Raw genomic sequence first — 13,148 nt, 5'->3', positions numbered from 1 at the left:
ACACTGACTCCTCTTACTGTCTATGGTTTGAACCATTCCATAACTAGTGTCAACTAGTTATAGATTCCGTTGCTTCACTTCAGGTGTACTGGATCCCTCTGACCTTCGTATTGACGATCAAACACAGGAAATTCATCGGAATTAAATACAAAAGGCACAATGCCGACTCAAGTACAAGAAGACTGGATCTTCTTACTCTCTATGTTTTGAACCATTCCTGTGACACAAGTTATAGATTCCGATGCTTCACGTCAGGTTTACTGTATCCAGCTGACCTGCATATTGACGATGAAGCACATAAATTGCATCGGAATTAAATACAAAAGGCATTTTGCCGACTTAAGTACAAGTAGCCTGACTGTACTTACTGTTTATGCTTTGACTCATTCCTGTGACACTACTTATAGATTCCGATGCTTCACTTGTGGTTTACTGTATCCAGCTGACCTTCTTATTGACGATGAAACACAGAAATTGCATCGGAATTAAATACAAAAAACACAATGCCGACTTAAGTACAAGAGAACTGACTCTTCTTACGGTCTATGTTTTGAACCATTCCTGTGACACTAGTTATAGATTCCGATGCTTCACTTCAGGTTTACTGTATTCCTCTGACCTTCTTATTGACGATGAAACACAGAAATTGCATCGGAATTAAATACAAAAGGCACAATGCCGACATAAGTACAAGAAGACTGACTCTTCCTACTGTCTGTGTATGAACCAATCCTGTGGCACTAGTTATAGATTCCGATGCTTCACTTCAGGTTTATCGTATCCCTCTGACCTTCTTATTGACGATCAAACACAGAAAATTCATCGGAATTATATACAAAAGGCACAATGCCGACTCAAGTACAAGAAGACTGGCTCTTCTTACTCTCTATCTTTTGAACCATTCCTGTGACACTATTTATAGATTCCGATGCTTCACTTCAGTTTTACTGTATCCCTCTGACCTTCGTATTGACGATGAAACACAGAAATTGCTTCGGAATCAAATACAAAAGGCACAATGCCGACTCATGTACAAGAAGTCTGGCTCTTCTTACTGCCTATGTTTTGAACCTTACCTGTGAGACCGGTTTTAGATTCCGATGCTTCACTTCAGGTTTACTGTATCCCTTGGACCTTCTTATTGACGACGAAACACAGAAATTGCATCGGAATAAAATAGAGAAAACACAATGCCGACTTAAGTACAAGAAAACAGACTCTTCTTAATATCTATGTTTTGAACCACTCCTGTGACACTAGTTATAGATTCCGATGCATCACTTCAGGTTTACTGTATCATTCTGACCTTCTTATTGACGATGAAACACAGAAAATGCATCGGAATTATATACAAAAGGCACAATGCCGCCTTAAGTACTAGAAGACTGACTCTTGTTACTGTCTATGTTTTGAACCATTCCTGTGACACTAGTTATAGATTCCGATGCTTCACTTCAGGTTTACTGTATCTCTGTGACCCTCTTATTGACGATGAAACACAGAAATGGCATCGGAATAAAATACAAAAAGCACAATGCTTACTTAAGTACAAGAAAACTGACTCTTCCCACTGTCTATGTTTGAACCATTCCTGTGACACTAGTTATAGATTCCGATGCCTCACTTCAGGTTTACTGTATCCCTCTGACCTTCTTATCGACGATGTAACACTTAAATTGCATCGGAATTAAATACAAAAGGCACAATGCCGACTTAAGTACTTCTTACTGCCTATGGTTTGAACCATTCCTGTGACACTAGTTACAGATTCCGATGCTTCACTTCAGGTTTACTGTATCCCTCTGACCTTCTTATTGACGATCAAAAACAGAAAATTCATCGGAATTAAATACAAAAGGCACAAAGCCGACTCCAGTACAAGAACACTGACTCCTCCTACTGTCTATGGTTTGAACCATTCCATAACTAGTGTCAACTAGTTATAGATTCCGTTTCTTCACTTCAGGTGTACTGGATCCCTCTGACCTTCGTATTGACGATCAAACACAGGAAATTCAACGGAAGTAAATACAAAAGGCACAATGCCGACTCAAGTACAAGAAGACTGGCTCTTCTTACTCTCTATGATTCGAACCATTCCTGTGACACTAGTTATAGATTCCGATGCTTCACGTCAGGTTTACTGTATCCAGCTGACCTGCTTATTGACGATGATGCACATAAATTGCATCGGAATTAAATACAAAAGGCACAATGCCGACTTAAGTACAAGTAGACTGACTGTACTTACTGTTTATGTTTTGACTCAGTCCTGTGACACTACTTATAGATTCCGATGCTTCACTTCAGATTCACTGTATCCCTCTGACCTTCTTATTGACGATGAAACACAGAAAATGCATCGGAATTAATTACAAAAGGCACAATGCCGACTTCAGTAGTAGAAGACTGACTCTTCCTACTGTCTATGTTTTGAACCATTCCTCTGACACTAGTTATAGATTCGGATGCTTCACTTCAGGTTTACTGTATCCCTCTGACCGTCTTATTGACTATGAAACACAGAAATTGCTTCGGAAATAAATGCAAAAGCACAATGCCAACTCAGGTCCAAGAAATCAGGCTCAACTTACTGTCTATGTTAAGAACCTTTCCTGTGAGACCGGTTTTAGATTGCGATGCTTCACTTCAGGTTTACTGTATCCCTTGGACCTTCTTATTGACGATGAATCACAGAAATTGCACCGGAATTAAATAGAAAAGGCACAATGCTGACTTAAGTACAAGAAAAAAGCTCTTCTTAACATCTATGCTTTGAACCATTCTTGTGACACTAGTTGTAGATTCCGATGCGTCATTTCAGGTTTACTGTATCCAGGTGACCTTCTTAATGACGATGAAACACAGAAATAGCTTCGGAATTAAAGAGAAAAAGCACAATGCCGACTTAAGTACAAGAAGACTGACTCTTCTTACTGTCTATGTTTTGAACCATTCCTGTGACACTAGTTATAGATTCCGATGCTTCACGTCAGGTTTACTGTATCCTTCTGACTGTCGTATTGACGATGAAACACAGAAATTTCATCGGAATTAAATACAAAATGTTCAATGCCGACTCAAGTACAAGAAGAATGGCTCTTCTTACTGTTTATGTTTTGAACCATTCCCGTGACACTAGTTATAGATTCCGATGCTTCACTTCAGATTTACTGTATCCCTCCGACCTTCTTATTGACGATGAAACACAGAAATTGCATCGGAATTAAATACAAAAGGCACAATGCCGACTGAAGTACAAAAAGACTTACTCTAATTACTCTCTATGTTTTGAAACATTCCTGTGACAATAGGCATAGATTCCGATGCTTCACTTCAGGTTTACTGTATCCCTCTGACCTTCTTATTGACGATGAAACACAGAAATTGCTTCGGAAACTAATACAAAAGGCACAATGCCGACTCATGTACAAGAAGTCTGGCTCTTCTTACTGCCTATGTTTTGAACCTTATCTGTGAGACCGGTGTTAGATTCCGATGCTTCACTTCAGGTTTACTGTATCCCTTGGACCTTCTTATTGACGACGAAACACAGAAATTGCATCGGAATTAAATAGAGAAAATACAATGCCGACTTAAGTACAAGAAAACTGACTTTTCTTACTGTCTATGTTTGAACCATTCCTGTGACACTAGTTATAGATTCCGATGCTTCACTTCAGGTTTACTGTATCCCTCTGACCTTCGAATTGACGATGATACACACAAATTGCATCGGAATTAAATACAAAAGGCACAATGCCGACTTAAGTACAAAAAGACTGACTCTTCTTACTGTCTATGTTTTGTACCATTCCTGTGACACTAGTTGTAGATTCCGATGCTTCACTTCAGGTTTACTGTATCCCTCTGACCTTCTTATTGACGATGAAACACAGTAATTGCATCGGAATTAAATACAAAAGGCACAATGCCGACTTAAGTACAAGAAAACTGACTCTTCTTACTGTCTATGTTTTGAACCTTTCCTGTGACACTACTTATAGATTCCGATGCTTCACTTAAGATTTACTGTACCCCTTTGACTTCTTATTGACGATGAAACACAGAAATTGCATCTCAATTAAATACAAAAGGCACAATGCCGACTTAAGTACTTCTTGCTGTCTATGGTTTGAACCATTCCTGTGACACTACTTATAGATTCCGATGCTTCACTTGTGGTTTACTGTATCCAGCTGACCTTCTTATTGACGATGAAACACAGAAATTGCATCGGAATTAAATACAAAAAACACAATGCCGACTTTAGTACAAGAGAACTGACTCTTCTTACGGTCTATGTTTTGAACCATTTCTGTGACACTAGTTATAGATTCCGATGCTTCACTTCAGGTTTACTATATTTCTCTGACCTTCTTATTGACGATGAAACACAGAAATTGCATCGGAATTAAATACAAAATGCACAATGCCGACATAAGTACAAGAAGACTGACTCTTCCTACTGTCTGTGTATGAACCAATCCTGTGACACTAGTTATAGATTCCGATGCTTCACTTCAGGTTTACCGTATCCCTCTGACCTTCTTATTGACGATCAAACACAGAAAATTCATCGGAATTATATACAAAAGGCACAATGCCGACTCAAGTTCAAGAAGACTGGGTCTTCTTACTCTCTATGTTTTGAACCATTCCTGTGACACTATTTATAGATTCCGATGCTTCACTTCAGTTTTACTGTATCCCTCTGACCTCCTTATTGGCGATGAAACACGGAAATTGCATAGGAATTAAATACAAAAGTCACAATGCCGACTCAAGTACAAGTAGACTGACTCTTCCTACTGTCTATGTTTTGAACCATTCCTGTGACACTAGTTATAGAGTCCGATGCATCACTTCAGGTTTACTGTATCATTCTGACCTTCTTATTGACGATGAAACACAGAAATTGCATTGGAATTAAATACAAAAGGCACAATGCCTAATTAATTACAAGAAAACTGACTCTTCTTACTGCTTATGATTTGAACCATTCCTGTGACACTTGTTATAGATTCCGATGCTTATCTTCAGGTTTACTGTATCCCTGTGACCCTCCTATTGACGATGAAACACAGATATTGCATCGGAATTAAATACAAAAGAAACAATGCCGACTTAAGTACAAGAAAACTGACTCTTCTTTCTGTCTATGTTTGAACCATTCCTGTGACACTAGTTATAGATTCCGATGCTTCACTTCAGTTTTACTGTATCCCTCTGACCTTCTTATTGACGATGAAACACAGAAATTGCTTCGGAATTAAATACAAAAGGCACAATTCCGACTCATGTACAAGAAGTCTGGCTCTTCTTACTGTCTATGTTTTGAACCTTACCTGTGAGACCGGTTTTAGATTCCGATGCTTCACTTCAGGTTTACTGTATCCCTTGGACCTTCTTATTGACGACGAAACACAGAAATTGCATCGGAATTAAATAGAGAAAACACAATGCCGACTTAAGTACAAGAAAACAGACTGTTCTTAATATCTATGTTTTGAACCATTCCTGTGACACTAGTTATAGATTCCGATGCATCACTTCAGGTTTACTGTATCATTCTGACCTTCTTATTGACGATGAAACACAGAAAATGCATCGCAATTATATACAAAAGGCACAATGCCGCCTTAAGTACTAGAAGACTGACTCTTCTTACTGTCTATGTTTTGAACCATTCCTGTGACACTAGTTATAGATTCCGATGCTTCACTTCAGGTTTACTGTATCCCTCTGACCTTCTTATTGACGATGAAACACAGAAATTGCATCGGAATTAAATACAAAAGGCACAATGCCGACTTAGATACAAGAAGACTGACTCTTCTTACTGTTTATGATTTGAACCATTCCTGTGACACTTATTATAGATTCCGATGCTTCTCTTCAGGTTTACTGTATCCCTGTGACCCTCCTATTGACGATGAAACACAGATATTGCATCGGAATTAATTACAAAAGACACAATGCCGACTTAAGTACAAGAAAACTGACTCTTCTTACTGTCTATGTTTGAACCATTCCTGTGACACTTGTTATAGATTCCGATGCTTCTCTTCAGGTTTACTGTATCCCTGTGACCCTCCTATTGACGATGAAACACAGATATTGCATCGGAATTAAATACAAAAGGCACAATGCCGACTTAAGTACTTCTTACTGTCTATGGTTTGAACCATTCCTGTGACACTAGTTATAGATTCCGATGCTTCACTTCAGGTTTACTGTATCCCTCTGACCTTGTTATTGACGATCAAACACAGAAAATTCATCGGAATTAAATACAAAGGCACAATGCCGACTCCAGTACAAGAACACTGACTCTTCTTACTGTCTATGGTTTGAACCATTCCTGTGACACTAGTTATAGATTCCGTTGCTTCACTTCAGGTTTACTGGATCCCTCTGACCTTCGTATTGATGATCAAACACAGAAAATTCATCGGAATTAAATACAAAAGGCACAATGCCGACTCAAGTACAAGAAGACTGGCTCTTCTTACTCTCTATGCTTTGAACCATTCCAGTGACAGTAGTTATAGATTCCGATGCTTCACTTCAGGTTTACTGTATCCAGCTGACCTGCTTATTGACGATGAAGCACATAAATTGCATCGGAATTAAATACAAAAGGCACAATGCCGACTTAAGTACAAGTAGTCTGACTGTACTTACTGTTTATGCTTTACTCATTCCTGTGACACTACTTATAGATTCCGATGCATCACTTGAGGTTTACTGTATCCAGCTGACCTTCTTATTGACGATGAAACACAGAAATTGCATCGGAATTAAATACAAAAAACACAATGCCGACTTAAGTACAAGAGGACTGACTCTTCTTACGGTCTATGTTTTGAACCATTCCTGTGACACTAGTTATAGATTCCGATGCTTCACTTCAGGTTCACTGTATTTCTCTGACCTTCTTATTGACGATGAAACACAGAAATTGCATCGAAATTAAATACAAAAGGCACAATGCCGACATAAGTACAAGAAGACTGACTCTTCCTACTGTCTGTGTATGAACCAATCCTGTGACACTAGTTATAGATTCCGATGCTTCACTTCAGGTTTACCGTATCCCTCTGACCTTCTTATTGACGATCAAACACAGAAAATTCATCGGAATTATATACAAAAGGCACAATGCCGACTCAAGTACAAGAAGACTGGCTCTTCTTACTCTCTATGTTTTGAACCATTCCTGTGACACTATTTATAGATTCCGATGCTTCACTTCAGTTTTACTGTATCCCTCTGACCTTCTTATTGGCGATGAAACACGGAAATTGCATCGGAATTAAATACAAAAGTCACAATGCCGACTCAAGTACATGAAGACTGACTCTTCTTACTGTCTATGTTTTGAACCATTCCTGTGACACTAGTTATAGATTCCGATGCTTCACTTCAGTTTTACTGTATCCCTCTGACCCTCTTATTGACGATGAAACACAGAAATTGCTTCGGAATTAAATACAAAAGGCACCATGCCGACTCATGTACAAGAAGTCTGGCTCTTCTTACTGCCTATGTTTTGAACCTTACCTGTGAGACCGGTTTTAAATTCCGATGCTTCACTTCAGGTTTACTGTATCCCTTGGACCTTCTTATTGACGACGAAACACAGAAATTGCATCGGAATTAAATAGAGAAAACACAATGCCGACTTAAGTACAAGAAAACAGAGTCTTCATAATATCTACGTTTTGAACCACTCCTGTGACACTAGTTATAGATTCCGATGCATCACTTCAGGTTTACTGTATCATTCTGACCTTCTTATTGACGATGAAACACAGAAAATGCATCGGAATTATATACAAAAGGCACAATGCCGCCTTAAGTACTAGAAGACTGACTCTTCTTACTGTCTATGTTTTGAACCATTCCTGTGACACTAGTTATAGATTCCGATGCTTCACTTCAGGTTTACTGTATCCAGCTGACCTTCTTATTGACGATGAAGCACAGAAATTGCATCGGAAATAAATACAAAAGGCACAATGCCGACTTAAGTACACTAAAACTCACTCTTCTTACTGTTTATGTTTTGAATTATTCCTTTGACACTAGTTATAGATTCCGATGCTTCACTTCAGGTCTACTGTATCCCTGTGACCCTCTTATTGACGATGAAACACAGAAATTGCATCGGAATAAAATTCAAAAAGCACAATGCCGACTTAAGTACACGAAAACTGACTCTTCCCACTGTCTATGTTTGAACCATTCCTGTGACACTAGTTATAGATTCCGATGCTTCACTTCAGGTTTACTGTATCCGTCTGACCTTCTTATTGACGATGTAACACTTAAATTGCATCGGAATTAAATACAAAAGGCACAATGCCGACTTAGATACAAGAAGACTGACTCTTCTTACTGTCTATGTTTTGAACCGTTCCTGTGACACTTGTTATAGATTCCGATGCTTCTCTTCAGGTTTACTGTATCGCTCTGACCTTCTTATTGACGATGAAACACAGAAATTGCATTGGAATTAAATACAAAAGGCACAATGTCTACTTAAGTACAAGAGAACTGACTCTTCTTACTGTCTATGTTTGAACCATTCCTGTGACACTTGTTATAGATTCCGATGCTTCTATTCAGGCTTACTGTAACCAGCTGACCTGCTTATTGACGATGAAACACAGAAATTGCATCGGAATTAAATACAAAAGGCACAATGCCGACATAAGTACAAGAAGACTGACTCTTCCTACTGTCTGTGTATGAACCAATCCTGTGACACTAGTTATAGATTCCGATGCTTCACTTCAGGTTTACCGTATCTCTCTGACCTTCTTATTGACGATGAAACACAGAAATTGCATCGGAATTAAATACAAAAAACACAATGCCGACTTAAGTACAAGAGAACTGACTCTTCTTACGGTCTATGTTTTGAACCATTCCTGTGACACTAGTTATAGATTCCGATGCTTCACTTCAGGTTTACTGTATTTCTCTGACCTTCTTATTGACGATGAAACACAGAAATTGCATCAGAATTAAATACAAAAGGCACAATGCCGACATAAGTACAAGAAGACTGACTCTTCCTACTGTCTGTGTATGAACCAATCCTGTGACACTAGTTATAGATTCCGATGCTTCACTTCAGGTTTACCGTATCTCTCTGACCTTATTATTGACGGTCAAACACAGAAAATTCATCGGAATTATATACAACAGGCACAATGCCGACTCAAGTACAAGAAGACTGGCTCTTCTTACTCTCTATGTTTTGAACCATTCCTGTGACACTATTTATAGATTCCGATGATTCACTTCTGTTTTACTGTATCCCTCTGACCTTCTTATTGGCGATGAAACACGGAAATTGCATCGGAATTAAATACAAAAGTCACAATGCCGACTCAAGTACAAGAAGACTGACTCTTATTACTGTCTATGTTTTGAACCATTCCTGTGACACTAGTTATAGATTCCGATGCTTCACTTCAGTTTTACTGTATCCCTCTGACCTTCTCATTGACGATGAAACACAGAAATTGCTTCGGAATTAAATACAAAAGGCACAATGCCGACTTAGATACAAGAAGACTGACTCTTCTTACTGTTTATGATTTGAACCATTCCTGTGACACTTATTACCGATTCCGATGCTTCTCTTCAGGTTTACTGTATCCCTGTGACCCTCCTATTGACGATGAAACACAGATATTGCATCGGAATTAAATACAAAAGACACAATGCCGACTTAAGTACAAGAAAACTGACTCTTCTTACTGTCTATGTTTGAACCATTCCTGTGACACTTGTTATAGATTCCGATGCTTCTCTTCAGGTTTACTGTATCCCTCTGACCTCCTATTGACGATGAAACACAGATATTGCATCGGAATTAAATACAAGAGGCACAATGCCGACTTAAGTACTTCTTACTGTCTATGGTTTGAACCATTCCTGTGACACTAGTTATAGATTCCGATGCTTCACTTCAGGTTTGCTGTATCCCTCTGACCTTCTTATTGACGATCAAACACAGAAAATTCATCGGAATTAAATACAAAAGGCACAATGCCGACTCCAGTACAAGAACACTGACTCTTCCTACTGTCTATGGTATGAACCATTCCTGTGACACTAGTTATAGATTCCGTTGCTTCACTTCAGGTTTACTGGATCCCTCTGACCTTCGTATTGACGATCAAACACAGAAAATTCATCGGAATTAAATACAAAAGGCACAATGCCGACTCAAGTACAAGAAGACTGGCTCTTCTTACTCTCTATGCTTTGAACCATTCCAGTGACAGTAGTTATAGATTCCGATGCTTCACTTCAGATTTACTGTATCCAGCTGACCTGCTTATTGACGATGAAGCACATAAATTGCATCGGAATTAAATACAAAAGGCACAATGCCGACTTAAGTACAAGTAGTCTGACTGTACTTACTGTTTATGCTTTGACTCATTCCTGTGACACTACTTATAGATTCCGATGCTTCACTTGAGGTTTACTGTATCCAGCTGACCTTCTTATTGACGATGAAACACAGAAATTGCATCGGAATTAAATACAAAAAACACAATGCCGACTTAAGTACAAGAGGACTGACTCTTCTTACGGTCTATGTTTTGAACCATTCCTGTGACACTAGTTATAGATTCCGATGCTTCACTTCAGGTTTACCGTATCCCTCTGACCTTCTTATTGACGATCAAACACAGAAAATTCATCGGAATTATATACAAAAGGCACAATGCCGACTCAAGTACAAGAAGACTGGCTCTTCTTACTCTCTATGTTTTGAACCATTCCTGTGACACTATTTATAGATTCCGATGCTTCACTTCAGTTTTACTGTATCCCGCTGACCTTCTTATTGGCGATGTAACACGGAAATTGCATCGGAATTAAATACAAAAGTCACAATGCCGACTCAAGTACAAGAAGACTGACTCTTCTTACTGTCTATGTTTTGAACCATTCCTGTGACACTAGTTATAGATTCCGATGCTTCACTTCAGTTTTACTGTATCCCTCTGACCTTCTTATTGACGATGAAACACAGAAATTGCTTCGGAATTAAATACAAAAGTCACAATGCCGACTCATGTACAAGAAGTCTGGCTCTTCTTACTGCCTATGTTTTGTACTTTACCTGTGAGACCGGTTTTAAGTTCCGATGCTTCACTTCAGGTTTACTGTATCCCTTGGACCTTCTTATTGACGACGAAACACAGAAATTGCATCGGAATTAAATAGAGAAAACACAATGCCGACTTAAGTACAAGAAAACAGAGTCTTCATAATATCTATGTTTTGAACCACTCCTGTGACACTAGTTATAGATTCCGATGCATCACTTCAGGTTTACTGTATCATTCGGACCTTCTTATTGACGATGAAACACAGAAAATGCATCGGAATTATATACAAAAGGCACAATGCCGCCTTAAGTACTAGAAGACTGACTCTTCATACTGTCTATGTTTTGAACCATTCCTGTGACACTAGTTATAGATTCCGATGCTTCACTTCAGGTTTACTGTATCCCTCTGACCTTCTTATTGACGATGAACACAGAAATTGCATCGGAATTAAATACAGAAGTCACTATGCCGACTCAAGTACAAGAAGACTGGCTATACTTCCTGTCTATGTTTGAACCATTCCTGTGACACTAGTTGTAGATTCCGTTGCTTCACTTCAGGTTTACTGTATCCAGCTGACCTTCTTATTGACGATGAAGCACAGAAATTGCATCGGAATTAAATACAAAAGGCACAATGCCGACTTAAGTACAAGAAAACTCACTCTTCTTACTGTTTATGTTTTGAATTATTCCTTTGACACTAGTTATAGATTCCGATGCTTCACTTCAGGTTTACTGTATCCCTGTGACCCTCTTATTGACGATGAAACACAGAAATTGCATCGGAATAAAATACAAAAAGTACAATGCCGACTTAAGTACAAGAAAACTGACTCTTCCCACTGTCTATGTTTGAACCATTCCTGTGACACTAGTTATAGATTCCGATGCTTCACTTCAGGTTTACTGTATCCGTCTGACCTTCTTATTGACGATGTACCACTTAAATTGCATCGGAATTAAATACAAAAGGCACAATGCCGACTTAGATACAAGAAGACTGACTCTTCTTACTGTCTATGTTTTGAACCATTCCTGTGACACTAGTTATAGATTCCGATGCTTCTCTTCAGGTTTACTGTATCCCTCTGACCTTCTTGTTGACGATGAAACACAGAAATTGCATTGGAATTAAATACAAAAGGCACAATGTCTACTGAAGTACAAGAGAACTGACGCTTCTTACTGTCTATGTTTGAACCATTCCTGTGACACTTGTTATAGATTCCGATGCCTCTATTCAGGCATACTGTATCCAGCTGACCTGCTTATTGACGATGAAGCACATAAATTGCATCGGAATTAAATACAAAAAACACAATGCCGACTTAAGTACAAGAGAACTGACTCTTCTTACGGTCTATGTTTTGAACCATTCCTGTGACACTAGTTATAGATTCCGATGCTTCACTTCAGGTTTACTTTATTTCTCTGACCTTCTTATTGACGATGAAACACATAAATTGCATCGGAATTAAATACAAAAGGCACAATGCCGACATAAGTACAAGAAGACTGACTCTTCCTACTGTCTGTGTATGAACCAATCCTGTGACACTAGTTATAGATTCCGATGCTTCACTTCAGGTTTACCGTATCTCTCTGACCTTCTTATTGACGATGAAACACAGAAAATTCATCGGAATTATATACAAAAGGCACAATGCCGACTCAAGTACAAGAAGACTGGCTCTTCTTACTCTCTATGTTTTGAACCATTCCTGTGACACTATTTATAGATTCCGATGAGTCACTTCAGTTTTACTGTATCCCTCTGACCTTCTTATTGGCGATGAAACACGGAAATTACATCGGAATTAAATACAAAAGTCACAATGCCGACTCAAGTACAAGAAGACTGACTCTTCTTACTGTCTATGTTTTGAACCATTCCTGTGATACTAGTTATAGATTCCGATGCTTCACTTCAGTTTTACTGTATCCCTCTGACCTTCTTATTGACGATGAAACACAGAAATTGCTTCGGAATTAAATA

The sequence above is a fragment of the Schistocerca serialis genome, chromosome 3 (genome assembly GCF_023864345.2).
Source record: "Schistocerca serialis cubense isolate TAMUIC-IGC-003099 chromosome 3, iqSchSeri2.2, whole genome shotgun sequence".
NCBI lineage: Eukaryota > Metazoa > Arthropoda > Insecta > Orthoptera > Acrididae > Schistocerca > Schistocerca serialis.
This window is presented reverse-complemented; position numbering follows the sequence as displayed.